The following is a 15,295-nucleotide window of genomic DNA, read 5'->3' as shown; positions in this document are numbered from 1 at the left end:
GGGCGTCCTGTCCACTAGCGCCGGCGGAGGTGGTGGGCATTTCATCGTCGTGGCTAGTGTCAGGGGCCCCTTGGAGTGCCACGGTGTCCCTCAAGGTCTTTTGAATGTCCGTCAGCACCCCTACGATGGTGCCCAGGGCGGAGCCGATGGTCCTGAGCTCCTCCCTGATCCCCAAATATTGTTCCTCCTGCAGACGCAGGGTCTCCTGCAACTTGTCCAGGACCGTGGCCAACGTCTCCTGGGAGTGGTGGTATGCTCCCATGATGGAGGAGAGGGCCTCGTTGAGAGTTAGTTCCCTTGGCCTGTCGTCCCTCTGTCGCACAGCAGCCCTCCCAGTTCCCCGGTGTTCCTGTGCCTCCGTCCCCTGGACCATGGGCCCACTACCACTGCCCCCAGGTCCCTGTTGTTGTTGGGGTGGTGGGTTAGCCTGGGTGCCCTGTAGTGGTGGACACACCGCTGATTGACCTGTCCTGGGTAGGGAGGATTGGGCCCGCTGGGTGGGTGCTGTGCTGGTGTTACCAGAAGGTGTAAGCTCGGTGTTGGGCTGAGGCTGGGCAAGGGGAACCGACTGTCCTGAGGCCCACGATGGTCCGGGCTGGTCATCAAGATCCAGTGGGGCAGAGCTGCTGTCACTGTGGGCCTCTTCTGGGGGTGGAGTGGTGTTGTCTGGACCCTCTGGTGTGGTGACGTTCCTTCGGGTTCCTGCGGGGGTATAAGTACATGATTATTGCATGTGTGTGTTTCATGGTGTGCAATGGTTGGGTGTGCGTGAACCCCAGTGCAGGCATTCCTGTGGGGGGGCTTGTGTGCTGATGGTTGGGGGGTGTTCTTGGTCTGTGCAGTGGGCATGCTTTGGTGATGGGTGTCCATGCTTAGTTATGTCATGCAGGTCTTGGGGTTGGGATGGGTGGTTGGTGTCATAGGTAGATAGGTGAGGATTTGGGGTGATAGGGGAGGGTGTGATGGTGGGTGGTGTGATATCATGTAGGTAGGGTGGGGGTTATGATGGTTAAGATTAGACTTACCAGTGTCCGTTCCTCCAACGACTCCTCCGAGGCCCTCAGGATGCAAGATGGACAAGACTTGCTCCTCCCATGTTGTTAGTTGAGGGGGAGGAGGTGGGGGTCCGCCGCCAGTCCGCTGTACCGCGATGTGGTGCCTGGATACCGTTGAACGCACCTTCCCCCGTAGGTCGTTCCACCTCTTCCTGATGTCCTCCCTATTTCTTGGGTGCTGTCCCACAGCGTTGACCCTGTCCACTATTCTTTGCCATAACTCCATCTTCCTGGCTATTGATGTGTGCTGTACCTGTGAGCCAAATAGCTGTGGCTCTACCCGGATGATTTCCTCCACCATGACCCTGAGCTCCTCCTCTGAGAAGCGGGGGTGTCTTTGGCATGCCATGGGGCGGTGTGTGTGATGTGTGGGGTGGTGTATGTCTTGATGAGTGTGGTGAGTGTAGTGGTATGTGGTGTTTTGTGCTTGGATGTTGCGTGGGTGATGGTGTTGTGTGCCTCTGTGTGATGGGGTTGTCTGTTCTGTGCTATCTCTCTGGCCTTCGGTCATGAATTGTGGTCGTAGGGGTTTGTGGGTGATGTGGGTGTGTGTTTTATATTGTGTTGGGTGTGTGGGAGTGGTGTGTGTATGTGTATCAGGTGTGTGTATTTGTAATTGTCCAATGTGGCGGTGTTTTTGTGCTGTGTGTGTATTTTGAGCGCGGCGGTGTGTACTGCCAATGGAATACGCGGTTGAAAGACCGCCGCGTGGATTCGTGGGTCGTAATGGCGTGGGCGTGTTTCTGTTGGCATGGAGGTAAAGGATTTGTTTCCGCATGTTTATCGCTGACCTTTGGTGTGACGGTATTGTGTGGGTGTCTGAATTTCGGCGGATTCCGTGATGTGTGTCATAATAGCTGTGGCGGTCTATCGCGGCCGTGGCGGTGTATTGGCGGTCTTCTGCACGGCGGTAAGCGCCTTATACCGCCAATGTTGTAATGACCCCCTGTGTGTCTAACAAACTGCACCATTACCTGGTGGACTCTGATCTGACCTTCCCCCAAGAATTAAGAAAGAAGGCAGACAAATGGGTTTGCTCCCGGATGGGTAAGAAATCCCACGGTGGGGGTGACCAAAAGAAGAAGAATGCTTCTAAATCTCAGGAGAAGGATGGGGAAAAACCTAAAGACAAGAAGAAATAATTTTTTACAGGTACACAAACATCTTCTGAGGTGGGTCCAAGTCCTCCTCCTCTTCCCACAAGAACCCTTGGTGATTTTTATGTAAGGAAAAATGCCAAAGGACAGGTGTTAGCAACTTTCCTAAGAAAAGCACTAAGAACAGTGCTTCTACTAATCCCTCTAGGCCCCCTAGCAATAGCACTGTTAGTAGTACTTCAGCCAAGGGTGTTGCTGAGTCCACCTTGGGTACTGCAGTGGTCTCTGGCCTAATCAGAGAAACCAGTGAGGCTGTCCTACTATCAGAGGGTTGCATTGACCTTGCCACTCTGGCTGCCTGGCCTCCTAATATGGTTTAAATTGGTTTATTATTTTCCTTTTTACAAAATTATACAACATACTTCCACCTACAACCAAAGGTTAATAGGTTGAAGAAACAAAACATAATAATGGGGGGTAAGTGGGCAGCACTGGGTAGGGGAAGGGAGGGAAAGGGGGTGGAAAGATAAGAGGGTATTCCACAATAGGTCTTCGTCTCTATTAGCAGAAGGCCCCTAAAGGTGGGTAATGAAAGTGTAGAAGGCACTGTTTCAGAGGCTCAGGAGGTAGTGTTGGGTGTACAGGTGACACCCAGGTTTGTAAGTAGGCCTGGTATGTGAGCCCTCGGAATTCATCGGATAAGAAGCCGATATAATCCCCCCAGGTTTTCTCAAAACACAGCAGTATCTGGGATGTATTCGCTGTTAATCTTTCCATGCCTAGAAGTTTACACATTTTGTATAGCCAGTCTAGGTGGGTCCGTACCTAGTCTGACCCCCAATGTGCCAATAAGATTTGTTTTGCCAGGGCTAATGTTATGACTATTCCCTTCAGTGACTGCAGGGGGTATGTAAGTAGCTAGGTAACCCTAAAAGTATGTAGCTGGGGTATCTGAGTATGTCTGTGAAACATATGTTATTGATATCAGCCAACACTTCCAGAATGGCCAAATCTTGGGACAGTGCCACAGTACATGTGTAAGCATGCCCGATTGTCCGCAGTGTCTCTAGCATCTCCCGTTGTTATCTCTTTTGCATTTGGCCACTCTAGCTGGTGTGTAATACCAGTAGTGGACAATCTTTAGCAAAATTTCCTTAACCATGGCACTGCAAGCAGATGTGGGAGCTCTGCACTAGATATCTTTCCATTCTCTAGTGGTGAATGTGCATTCGCATTCAAGTTTCCAGTGCTTCTGCACCGGGGACTTGCAGAGTTGTAGGGGCGCAATAAGGACTTTATAGATGTCTGAGAACACGCGCTTATTGAATGAGCGCCTGGTCAGCCACTTTTCAAATGAAGTCAGGTGGCGGCTTGCATGGGGGCGAATATGGGATTGCTGTACCCTGTGCCTAAGGGCTATGTATTTCCTGTAGACATTGGAGGGAAGGCAGTTATGATTTTGAAGTTATGTAAGGTCCATGATGCCTTCTAGAGCAAAAACATCTCTCAGTCTCTTACAGCCAGCCGCCTGCCAAGGATCGAAGGATGTGCCCTGTGCCGCTGATGGAAGCTAAGGGTTGCCTATAAAGGCTGTCAGGGGTGATATGCGGGAGGATATTTTATGTCAGGTCTGTATTGCGACCAAGACTCCCATGGCGGCCCTTAAGACTGGCGAAATGTATACGCTGGGTGGCCGATGAGGCTTAGGTAGCCAGGGGATTTTTCAAATTTGGATTCCAGCCACTGCTTGATCAATGAAGCACCACTGCTTCTCTATGCAGTGTATGACCCATTCCACCATATATTGAAGCTGGGAAGCTTGATAATATTTTGTCAAGTGGGGAATGCCCAATCCATCCTCTGCAGGTGCTAAGTAAGCATGTTTATTCACAGTCTGTGCCTTTTTCCCACCCCAAATAAAATCATCAATGAGGTGTTGCAATTTGTAAAGAGCAGAGGGGGGGCGTGGCAGTGGTAAATTGGGCATGACATAGGGCAGTTTTGGGAGCAGCGTAATTTTGAATGCTGCTAGGCATCCTAGCCACGAGAGTGTCTCTTTACCAGGAAGATAAGTCTAACCTGGTGGTGTGTAATAGCCTTCTATAATTGCTATCGACAGTGCAACCCACCATCAAAAGTATCTGGAGGCCCAAGTAAGTTACTCCCAGGGTTGCCCAGGTGAAAGAGAAAAGGCATTATAAGTGTGTTTGGTCCCCCTTAGATAAAGTAAGGTTGGCCATGTTGGATTTCAGGAAAGTGAGTGGGTTAATCAACACAATCATCACCTTATTGGCATAAAGTGCCAATTTGTGGTCCCTGCCCCCATCAGTAAGCCTATGATGCTGATATTGAGACACTCCCACTGTGTAAGAGGCTCCATATGAAGAGCAAATAATAAGGGAGGCATAGGGCAACCCTGGCAGATACCCCTACGGATGTCAAAGGATGGGGATAGAAAGCTATTAACCCTGACCGCTGCTCTAGGTTGCTTGTAACTAGACCACACCCAAGCTGCGGAGCCTCGATCCAAGGCCCATTTTAGTGAGGACGAATTTGAGAAACGGCCAGCGTACTCTGTCAAACGTTTTCTCACTATCAACCGACAGGAGACAGTGGGGGTTTGGGACCTATGAGCTTTATCAGTAAGATGGCGAATTTGTTTAGTATTGTTGCTGCAATTGCGTTCCAGTATGAACCCTGCTTGATCTGGGTCAACCATATGCTGCATGTATGGGACCAAACGGGCAGCCAATATTCCTGTAAAGATTTTAGCATCAATATTTATTAAGGAGATGGGGTGGTATGATGAGCAGTATACAGGATCCTTGCCCGGTTTAGGGATATCTGTAATAGTTGCCAATTTCATGGTATCCATAAGGGTGCCAGTTGTGCTAAAAGAGTTATAGAGTCTGTTTAAGGTAGACACTAGGACGGGTACTAAGGTCTTGCAGAAACATGCTGTATAGCTGCTTGGGCCTGGTACTTTACCAATAGTCAGCTTTTGTATGGCCTGCAGTACCTCAGTAATTTGAATGTATTTCTCTAAGTCAGAAGACTCCGACCAGGAGAGGCAGGTTAGGGGCAGTTGTGCTAGGTAGGATTCTGTGTGGCCTGATTCTAAGGTTTCAGCTGTGTAGAGTGTGGTATAAAAATGCTCAAACGGCAGAGCTATATGTTCCTCTTGAAATACTCTGCAGCCTTGTGAGTCCTCATCCTCTCATATACTCTGCTGGAGAATGTGTGTGTGTGTAATCTGTGCGCTAGTAAGCACCCAGCCTTATTGCCCCCAACATAGTATGTCTGCTTGAGGCATAGGAGGGTGTATTCAGCTTTGCCAGTGTCTAAAGCTTTAAGTTGTTTATGGGCAGTCGTTAGTTGCCTTCTCACTCTAAATGTGCCTGTGCGCTTGTGTTCTTCCTCTAATTCCTTAGTCTCCAGCTGTGTTCTCTTATCCCTCCTATCCTTGTTCATACGGGCCACCATTATAATTAAATGCCCACGGACCACCTCCTTTAGTGTATCCCAGAGCAACGCTACCGAGATTCCTGGGTTTTCATTAATTTGTAGCAAGTTGGTTACGGCTGATGTTATTTCTGTAGTTGTCACTTCTTGATGCAGGATTGTATGATTAGGACACCAGGAGGGATGCTGTGAAGAAGAGTCTTGTAAGCAGCAAGTGATGGCAATAGGTGCATGATCTGAGAGCGCTGCACCCCAATGTCTATTGCAGTGGTTACTGTGTTCAGGTGGCGTGAGAGGATATAATAGTCAATCCTAGCATAAGACTGGTGTGCTGCAGAGCAGAATGTATAGTCTCAGTCATGTGGGTGGAGTTGTCGCCAGACATTCACCAGGCTGGCATCGGCCAGCCATTGGCAAAATGTCTGGGAGTGTGCGCCTGCCTGGCCCTACCTTTGTGCAGACATGTCCAGGGAGGCGTGTGGGACCAGGTTAAAGTCACCTCTGATCATAATATCCCTGTTTGGGGTAGTCAGTCTTTGCCCCACCGCTTCCTCTTAGAAGGCCTCCTGGTGATCGTTAGGGGCATATATGTGTGCTAACATAAAAGTATAGCCTCTTGTGTCGATGCGTAGGGAGAGTGCTCTGCCTGCGATTATGGTTTGAGTCTAGACCACCCTCCCCGGGAAATGTTAGGTAATAAAATTGCTACTCCAGCTTTCTTCCCTTGCCCAGAAATAAAATATTGGTGGTCAAACCACCTTGAGCGCAATGCATTTCCAGCCCACTTTAAGAAGGTAGATCTACTGAATAAGACATATGTCACATTGTGAGTCCATGAGTAGCAAAAAGAGTGCTAGCCATTTAACTGGGGCATTCAAACCACAGGTATTAAGACTTAAAACTTGAATTATTGAGTGGCGGGTATGTCGAGCTAGCGATGCAAGAGGAGACCATGGCCCTCGGCAGCGCTAGTGCTGAGGTCTGATGCATGTATAAGTGCTGTGAGGCATCCAGCACAATGTGAACTACAGGTAAGGTTGAAACAAGAACAAACATAGAATACAACTGGCTAGTTCCCCTCCTGGGACCATTCATATGAACGATATTAGGAGGGTCCATATCGTCAGCCAAGCCCACCAGGATTCCAGGAATGGAGAGAATGAGCTCCGCAACCACTGCTAGTGAGTGCAAGTAGGTGCATAATATCCTGAACCCTGCAAACATACTAGTATAGCACAGATAATCTCTGCTGCCGAACCCGAGCTCAGAGTCAGTTAGTCAGGCAGGCATCCAATAGTCATTGTCAGGGTCAGATGCACTGTCCTTCTTCTGGAGCTGTTGAAGTAAGGCGGCCCTCTCCTGGCGCCTCTCCTGGGCAGAGGCTGATCCAATACAGATGAGGTTGGAGATCCTTTCAGAACGGACGTGTGATGGATCATCTGGTTATAGAATGCCACCTCCCAGCAGTGAGTTGGCCTCCTCCAGGGTGCGCAGGATGTGGGTTTTGTTGTTCCAATCAAATGTAATATGGAAGGGGTGCCCCCACTTATATTAGATCCCCTTTTCGTGAAGAAAGCTGAAGAGGTCAGAGGGCCCTTCATCTTTGTAGAGTTATGGTGGAGAGGTCTTGGTAGAGCCCTACTTTGATACCTTCAAAATCAATGAAGTTCTTAACTCTCACCGCTGCCATAATGGCCTCTTTCTGCTGATAATAATGTAGACAGGTGAGGATGTCTTGCGGTTGCTCCGGGGAGCAGGCAGGTCAGCCCGCCCTATGCGTCCAATCCAGGATCATTTCTTGATCCACCAAAGCTGGTGTCACACGGCAGAAGAGACGGCAAACGAAATCTTCCAGTTTCCACGCATCGGCCTGGAGTGGGACAAAATTATGCATATGTTGCATTGCCTTGACCTGTTCTTGAAATCTTCCAATTGGTAGTTAAGGTCAGCTGTTTTGTCCCTGAGAGTAAGAATCTTGTGTCGATGTTCCTCTAGTTCTTCATCTTGTGAGTCTCATACTAACTCCAAGGAGTCATCCCTCTGTTTCAGCTCCCCCAAATTTTTTTGATTTCCTTAACCTCAGCAGGCAGTTCCTGTTTCAGGGCCACTATGTCAGCTCTGTGTGTGCCAAAGAGGCTTTCAAGGAACGGGCAATCTACTGCTGGAGTTGCCTCCGGGGAGGCGGAGAATGGACCTAATGTCTTGTTCAAACCGTCCTTTGTTTGTCCGCCTTCTTTCAGATAGGTTTTATGAGCATGACCTTAATGTTAGAGTCTTTTGAGCCGTGCATGCCCTTGACATTTTGGCTGATGAATCACTGAAGCCTCTGTAAACAGTAAGAGAAAGTTGCAGCCGGTTGGCCTCTAGAGCATTCTAATTCCGGAATTAAATAAAGGGCAGGTCCATAGATAGTGTCCCACAGTGCACTCTATTCCACACGCCTCGCTCTGTAGGACATTGTGGGTGTGCCCCTCCGGAAGATGGTACCCTGATCTTGAGGAGGTGTTGCCACCACGCCTCTATAGCTAGTAAGCACAAGGTGACTGGGGAAGGGCTTAAGCTAGCCAGCCAGTAATAGTGAGTAGTTGTAAGAACCCCACTTCAAAGTGCTTCGGGTGGCGCACACCCCTTTCCAGGGGTCACTGCACAATCTCATTGGTGTCCTCCCTAACGACTGAGCTGCAGGTGTGGAAGGGAACTTGCAAACTCCCCCCACTCCCTCAGCAGTTTGCAGATTCCACTGAGTAGGGCCTGGTCTCTTCCCACCTGCTCAGTCTGGCATATATACTGCACTAATCTGGTGTGGGGAGATGGTGATAGTTCCCTGGGGCTGCCCAACTCCCCATATCATCTCTGTCTGTGGGCCCGTCCTGGTTCCAGGCTCTTCTGGCAGCAATGGTGGATGCAGAGCAAGTACTCAGGTCTCCTCCGCTCCCCACCCTCTTTGGCTTTCATAGATGGGTAGCTATTAGTGAGAATTATGGGTTAATTCTAGCTTGGCCTTCCGTCCCTAGGCCCTGAGGCCCATCCTGCCTCGTATTGCCTCCAATTTTGATACTCAAGTGGCCTGTGAATCCTTGAACACCCACACGGAACCAAGCCTCTGCTGCGCAAGTGTAAAGGTTGTCTGATGCAGGGTGGCCGCCAGAAGCTTGTCATGGGTCACTCGCCATGCAGAGTGTCTTTCTTTCAGTGTGGCAGGCTGGTGAGAAGTTGTTCCTTCCTCTGCACCTTTAGGGTGATGTGTTGTGTGCTGGGAGGGTGGGAGGGATCTCTAGGGGCCCAGTTCACCACCTTTTGTCAATGCGGCGGTTGGCAGGCCTAGCGGCCTCTCATATCTGCAATCAACCGTCTCTCCACTGTGAAGTTCAGTCAATGCGGCTTTCTCAGGGCGCTCGCCTGGCACCCAGTCTGCATCGTGTTGGGGCCCCACAGCATTGTTGAGGGGCCGTGCTTCACTGGGAGAGCTCGTAGGTGTTGTGTGCCTGATCAATGCACCCGCAGCCGCCATCTTGTCTTCCACTGCAATCTGCGCTTCACCAGATATTCGCCCTTGTGGCCCAGGAGTCCTCCAAAGAGCATTCCTGCCACTTTTCCAGTGCCTTTAGGGCATTTCTCAGCACATTAGGTGGGTGAAATCAGTTCTAGGAACCAGTATCGCATTGACGGAGCTCCACACCAGTGCGTCCTATCTGGGCGCCATGTTGGACATGCCCCCCTGGACTCCTAATATGAGGAAATACAGGCAGCTTCATCGAGCAAGACTCTACATCAGGAATTATCTGCAAAACTCTTCTGCTCCTGGCCTCTAGAACCACTGCTGGTCTGCTTTGGAACTGAAACAAGACTGTATCCAGTTAGGAAGGTTCCCACTGCAACATTCTTTCTCCAGCTCCTGCGAGATTTCTGCAAAATCTGATCCACTTGGGAGACTGTGGGCCCCTGCTGCAGCTAGAACAGAACCCCTTTGCACTGCAGCTGTTGCTCTTACCAAGGCTTATTTGCCCTTCCTCCAAGGAGATCTTCAGGCTCCAAGAAGCCCCAGCACTCTGCAACTCCAAGGTCACCTTCTACTCTGCAGCTTCTGCGACGTGGGACTCCTGTTTTGTTGTGCTGTTGAGGTCTCCCTGTGCTTGCTGCCAGTGGTTCACCCATGGGGGCTCCATCGACTCTGGCTGGCTTTCCTTCCTGCCGAAGGCCTGCCCTGACTCTCTTCTGAGGGTTGAGTCAATAGGACTTTGCTGGTTCTCAAAAACCCACAACTTACCTTGCAACACCCATTTGCATTTGCCAAGGCTTGTTGGTGGTCTTGCTGGCCACTGACCCTCCTGCAATCCGGTGACTGATGTGGGACAGCTCATGGGTGACTCCACGGATCTTCTGCATCCCTTTCGACTCCGCAGCTGGACTTCTCCTTCAGTGTCCTGCAGGAACTTCACCTCCAAGAGGGTGGGCATTGCCTACCTGCACCGCCTGGACATCTCTGGTGGTCTGGACACTGTCCCCTTCTTTTTCAGGTTCCTCTCGACTATGATCCAGATTTGGGTTCCATCAACATGGTCCTCCGGCTGTGACAGCAGCTGGACAACTGACTCCATCAAGGGTTTCAGACGTCACTTCACCCCTATGCACCCAGGCTCCCTGGTGTAGGTACTCCGATCTTCTAAGTATCCACGGAAGGGGGCTCTCTCCAACCTTCTTTGTGTCAATTGGTTTCCTTGGGGTCCTCTGGGAAAGGTCCTGAATCCATAAAAATCTACCTGCAAATGTCCTGTGTCAGCCTATGGGACACCTGGCTCGATAACAACTCTTCATCCGGGTGCCTGTTGAATTACAGTTAGTTACCTCTGGTATTTTCTTACTCCCCCAGCCCCTGAGATACTAACACACTTACCTTGGTTGGGCACCTCCATTCTTATATCACTTTCTTAGTGTATAGTGCAACATATATTTCCATGCTATTTCTGATTGTTTCTAAGTGTATATTCTGTGGGTAGGTATCGTCAAGTGCAGATACACAAACATTAGTATAGTCTTTAGTGTTGTCATAAACAAAGCTTTATTTTTGCAATACCAATGCTGAATACACCATGGGGATAGCAGTATGAACTGTTGCTTACCCGTTAGAGAACCAGGGGTTAAAAACTGTGCATTTGACTTCTTGGGAGACACTAGAGGCTGCACCTGAGCCTGATACATGCTTTTGCCATAACCACTGAGAGAACCAGCCATTAGGGGATCACCAGCAGTGAGTTCAGTTCAGAGGGGGCTTGGTGGGTGTGGCATTACAAATGGATGGCAGCAAGAGGGTCACTAACTTCTATCTTAAGTTCAATAGGGCTTTTATTTATTTTATTTAGTACTGCTGTGTGATTAAAAGAACTTTCTCTTGCTAAAAGATAGGCACTTGGCTGGACATTGTAGCTATTGTGTCTGTTGGTTGATTATCGAGTACTTAGTTTACCCCCCACCTCCCTCAGAAGCCTGTGAATGCTTGTCCTTGCTATCCTGACAGTCAAGTACGGAAAGTGTTGTACTTGGTCTGGTTTGTAGAGCCATGGTAGGATGAACCCAAGGACACTAGTGGCAAATGACTTCAACCACTATGGTTGGGGCCCAGTAGCCACTTTCTGCCTTGTGTCTCTGATGTATACTCTTCTGGAGGCACATGACCTACGAGACACTATAGATTAGAAGTTATCCATTTGTACATATCACTAAATTTAGGTAGGAGGTGACCCTAAACACCTCCCACATGTTGCCAGTCCAGACGTCAACAATCCTAATACAATGGAGGAAAACTACTTAAGGTGGAGCTTCTGTCTTTGTAGGAAAGCAGAATCTCTGTCTTCTTAATGGAGTTTCGTCAAAAGTATGTGGTATCATGGCCAGAGCTGCCGACTTTGGAAGTGGGGAATTAGGTGTAGACTTGTGTGTCAGGGTGCGCCTAACTCACATGTGGTGCAGCCCCAGGAAATAATGCACCAAGACTTAGTATCGTTTCATGGTGGACCGCAACTGCCAAGATGCAGCTGACTCACTCTATTTATTGTCGGGTAAAACGCTGGGCAAAAACAAAACCCTACATGCAGGTGGGGGAAACTGAGAGAGAACCCCTGCGCTGTTGTTGGAGGTGGTACACTGCTTCCCTCCCCAAAATCAATACATGAGAGAAACAAAAGGAACACACCATAAACAATATACATTACAGTCAATGCTGAATCATCTGAAACTCGGGCCAGGTTTGCATCTGGCAGGGACTGAGGTACAGGACTGTCTTCACACCAGGAAGTTCTTTAAGTGTGTGGATGGTCAAGGATTTTCTCACAGATGGTACCTCGGATAGTCGCTATGACCAGAGAGTTCGAGGGTGGTGGAATTTATTGCAGATTTGTCAACACCATGGCTGTCCAAGCTAGGTACAGAAGGCCCATCCTGACAATGGTTCGCAGCACCTTCCCTTTGGGTGGTACTAAGAGTCGAGGTGTGTGTTTCATCCTCGAACAAGGTGTGGTCACTGGGCTCTGGAAAGTCTTGGGGTTCTTCTGTAGCTAGGCCTTGCGTTTTCTTGATGAATGAGATGTTCCTTGTAACTTCCTAATCTCTTTGTCTGGCAATAATCTTTGTGCCCCTCCTTGGAGTGATGACCCACAGTTAACTTTTAAACGGCAGCCTAAACTTGTTACCAGGGTACCGGTACCTTACCAACAACAGATCATGGGCTGATAGAGGAGGAACGGGCTCTCAAACCTTTGCTGGCTCTGTCATTGGTCTTCTCCCTTTGCTGTTTTACTTGTTCTTCATCCCAAATTGCTGGCACCCACTTCTGGAGTGTATCAGTTACCACTCTCCCCATTCTGGTGTGTCCCAGGGCGAGACCATGGTGGAGTGAGGGGTCTTTCTATATTGTCAGAGGAACCCATATGTGGTCCGTTCCTTGGATTATTGGTCTGCATGAGAGATGCAAATTACTTTGTCTTTGCCGCATGAACCCTCAATCTCCCTATTAACCTGTGGCCATCTTGGTGTTATCTTATGGTGGTGGATGCCCGAGGACTGGAGGTATTCCACAAATTCTTGCTCTTGAAAGGGGGCCCATTTTTGGTCCTCAACTCCTGTATCGCTCCATGCATTGCAATCATCTTTTCCAACTTGGCAGGCTGTCAGGTGCTGCTTGAGACCCCAGTAGCTCAACCTCAGGGTATTTGGAGTACTCATCTATCAGCACAAGGGTGCACCACCCATCTGGTAGGTGGCCCAGGTCGAGACTGGCACATTCCCTGGTTGTTGGGGCCCAGGTTCGGTGAGCTCGAGGGCCGGTGCTGCGGGTGCACCTGATACTTGCCACTACCAGCACAACTTTAGTGTGGATTCGACCATGGCATCCATTTGTGGTAACCATACCTTTGTCCTGAATTGGTTCTTAGTTTTCACAATACCCTGGTGGTCATAATGGGCTAACTTCACCACTTGGTCAGTTAAACTCTGGGGAAGCACTAATCTAAGTCCTCTCAGCAGGTACCTTGAAGAGGGCTTATATATTTTTTTGTACTTCATGAGTCCTTTGAGACACATGGTCCTTGAGGGTGTGCCAGCGGCCTGACTGAACTGATAACCATTTGCAGACATTCATCCGCCTGGAGGGGTGGGACAGTGGCGTTCTTTGACAGTGAGAGTGACTGGGTGCGTTCTGCTACGTACCGAACATACTCTTCTGTCTCCTCTACCACATCAGCCATTCTACCATTCTATAGTTGCAGTCCTAGGGGAATGGGACAGGTAGTCAGCTGGATTGGTTGCACCAGGCCTGTACTCTACTTTGCAGTCATACTCTTGCAGCTGAAGCATCCATTTGTTAATCTGCAGCAGCAGCTTGGATGTAGATCCCTGAAACCGGGGAAACAAGGGTTTGGGGTCTGTGACGTATAGGGGGAAGTGCCTACAGGCCCAGTGTATAGCAATAACTTATTTGATCTCTGCTCTGGTGAGGGATAGGCTGACATAAGCCACTTTGGTCCAGTCACCATGATGTTGTTGCTAGGTTAGGATGGCACCTAGCCCCATTGGACTAGCATTAACTGCCTTAGTGGTTGGTTTCCTGGGGTGGAAGTAGAACAGGGTGGCATTTTAAGACAGTGTTTTTTGGTCTTCTGGAAAGCCTCTTCTTGGGTTTTTCCCCACACAGAGGAAGTGGTGGCTGTGGTGAGTTCGTGGAGCGGCTGGGTGAGGCTGGAGAGGTCAGGTATGAAAAGCCCACAAAAGTTAACCATCCTGAGAAAATTCCTCACTTCTGAGATATTAGTGGATGGAGACACTTCTTGTATATTACACATCTTCTCAGAGTCTGGGACCAAGCCTTCTGTGGAGAAAATGTACCCAAAGAAACTGATAGACTGCTTGATGAACTCACACTTTCCTTCATGGAGAGTCAATCCAGAGTTGCAAATCCTGTCCATGACTTTTCTTAGGTGTTCGTTGTGTTCTCTCACTGTTTTGGCAAAGATTAGGATGCCATTGCTAACATTAGTGATGCAAGTTAAACCATCAAGCATTTCACGAATGGTATTTTGGAATACTTCAGCCGCACTGAATATCCCAAAGTTGAGGTGATGATATCTTCTGAGGCCGACATGGGTGGAAAACATTGTAATGCATCTTGATTCAGCGTGGAGTGGCAGCTGTTTATAACTTGATCGAAGGTCAAATTTAGAGAAGCGAGCGGTGTGTAGATTTGGCTGACCCAATGGTGAAAACTGTGTGCACGACATGTTCTGCTACATCGTCATTCATATCTTTGGGTTCTCGAGCATCCTTGGTCACTGCGTATACTGTCTGTTTTATGGGATTTATCCTAGTAGACCCGCAAACTTTGGCAAAATTATTATATTTATCACAAATGGTGCACGCCTCTGCCAGGCACTCATTGGGTCTGTGGGGTAAACCTCCACAGTATCCATAGGATCGCCTGGACTCTGTGGGTCACCTTGCTTTGGGCCCACGTTTGGAGTTATCTATGGCCTTGCCCTGCTGTACACTGTTGACTTGTTCTGACATAATCACTCTATGGCAGGCCACTTCCATGTGGCAATGCCCTTACTTTAAACAGTTCCTTAGACCTCCCTAGGGTCAGGATGTCTTGCAGCGACTTTCCTCATTCTTGAGTATCACTTTTCTGAGCTTGGTCAATGAGAACCCCTGAATGATCTGTCCTCTGCTCTCTTCTTGCTCATTATCGAAACCACAAGAGCTCACAAATTCTTTAAGGTGGCTGTGAATTTCATCATGTGACTCTTTCGGCTCCTGCTGGGCTTGCCTGAACATAAACATCCCATAATCTTTGTTTGCCGTGGGTTTGAAATGTGCCGTTAATGCCACAACCAAGTTTGCATATGTTTTGGGGGTGGCTTCTACCAGTGTCTTATAGATTTTGTATATGTCCGTGTCTCACAGATGGAGCAGTAGTGCTTGTAGTCTCTCTGCTGCAATGCCAGCGCCTTTAAAATAGAACTGGAGGCATTCCACACAGTCTTTTCACTTTGATGCTTGTGAGGAGGGTGCCCTTTCCTCTGTGAATAGCTCAATAGCTGGGACAGTAGACATGCTCTCTTTTTAGACACTGCGGTGTTTGGTAGGTTTTCACTTTTCAAGTGCACATCAAGAAGTGCTGTCCTTTTCCTCGCG

Source organism: Pleurodeles waltl, chromosome 12, assembly GCF_031143425.1.
Source record: "Pleurodeles waltl isolate 20211129_DDA chromosome 12, aPleWal1.hap1.20221129, whole genome shotgun sequence".
NCBI classification, from domain to species: domain Eukaryota; kingdom Metazoa; phylum Chordata; class Amphibia; order Caudata; family Salamandridae; genus Pleurodeles; species Pleurodeles waltl.
Note: the sequence above shows the minus strand (reverse complement) of the source record.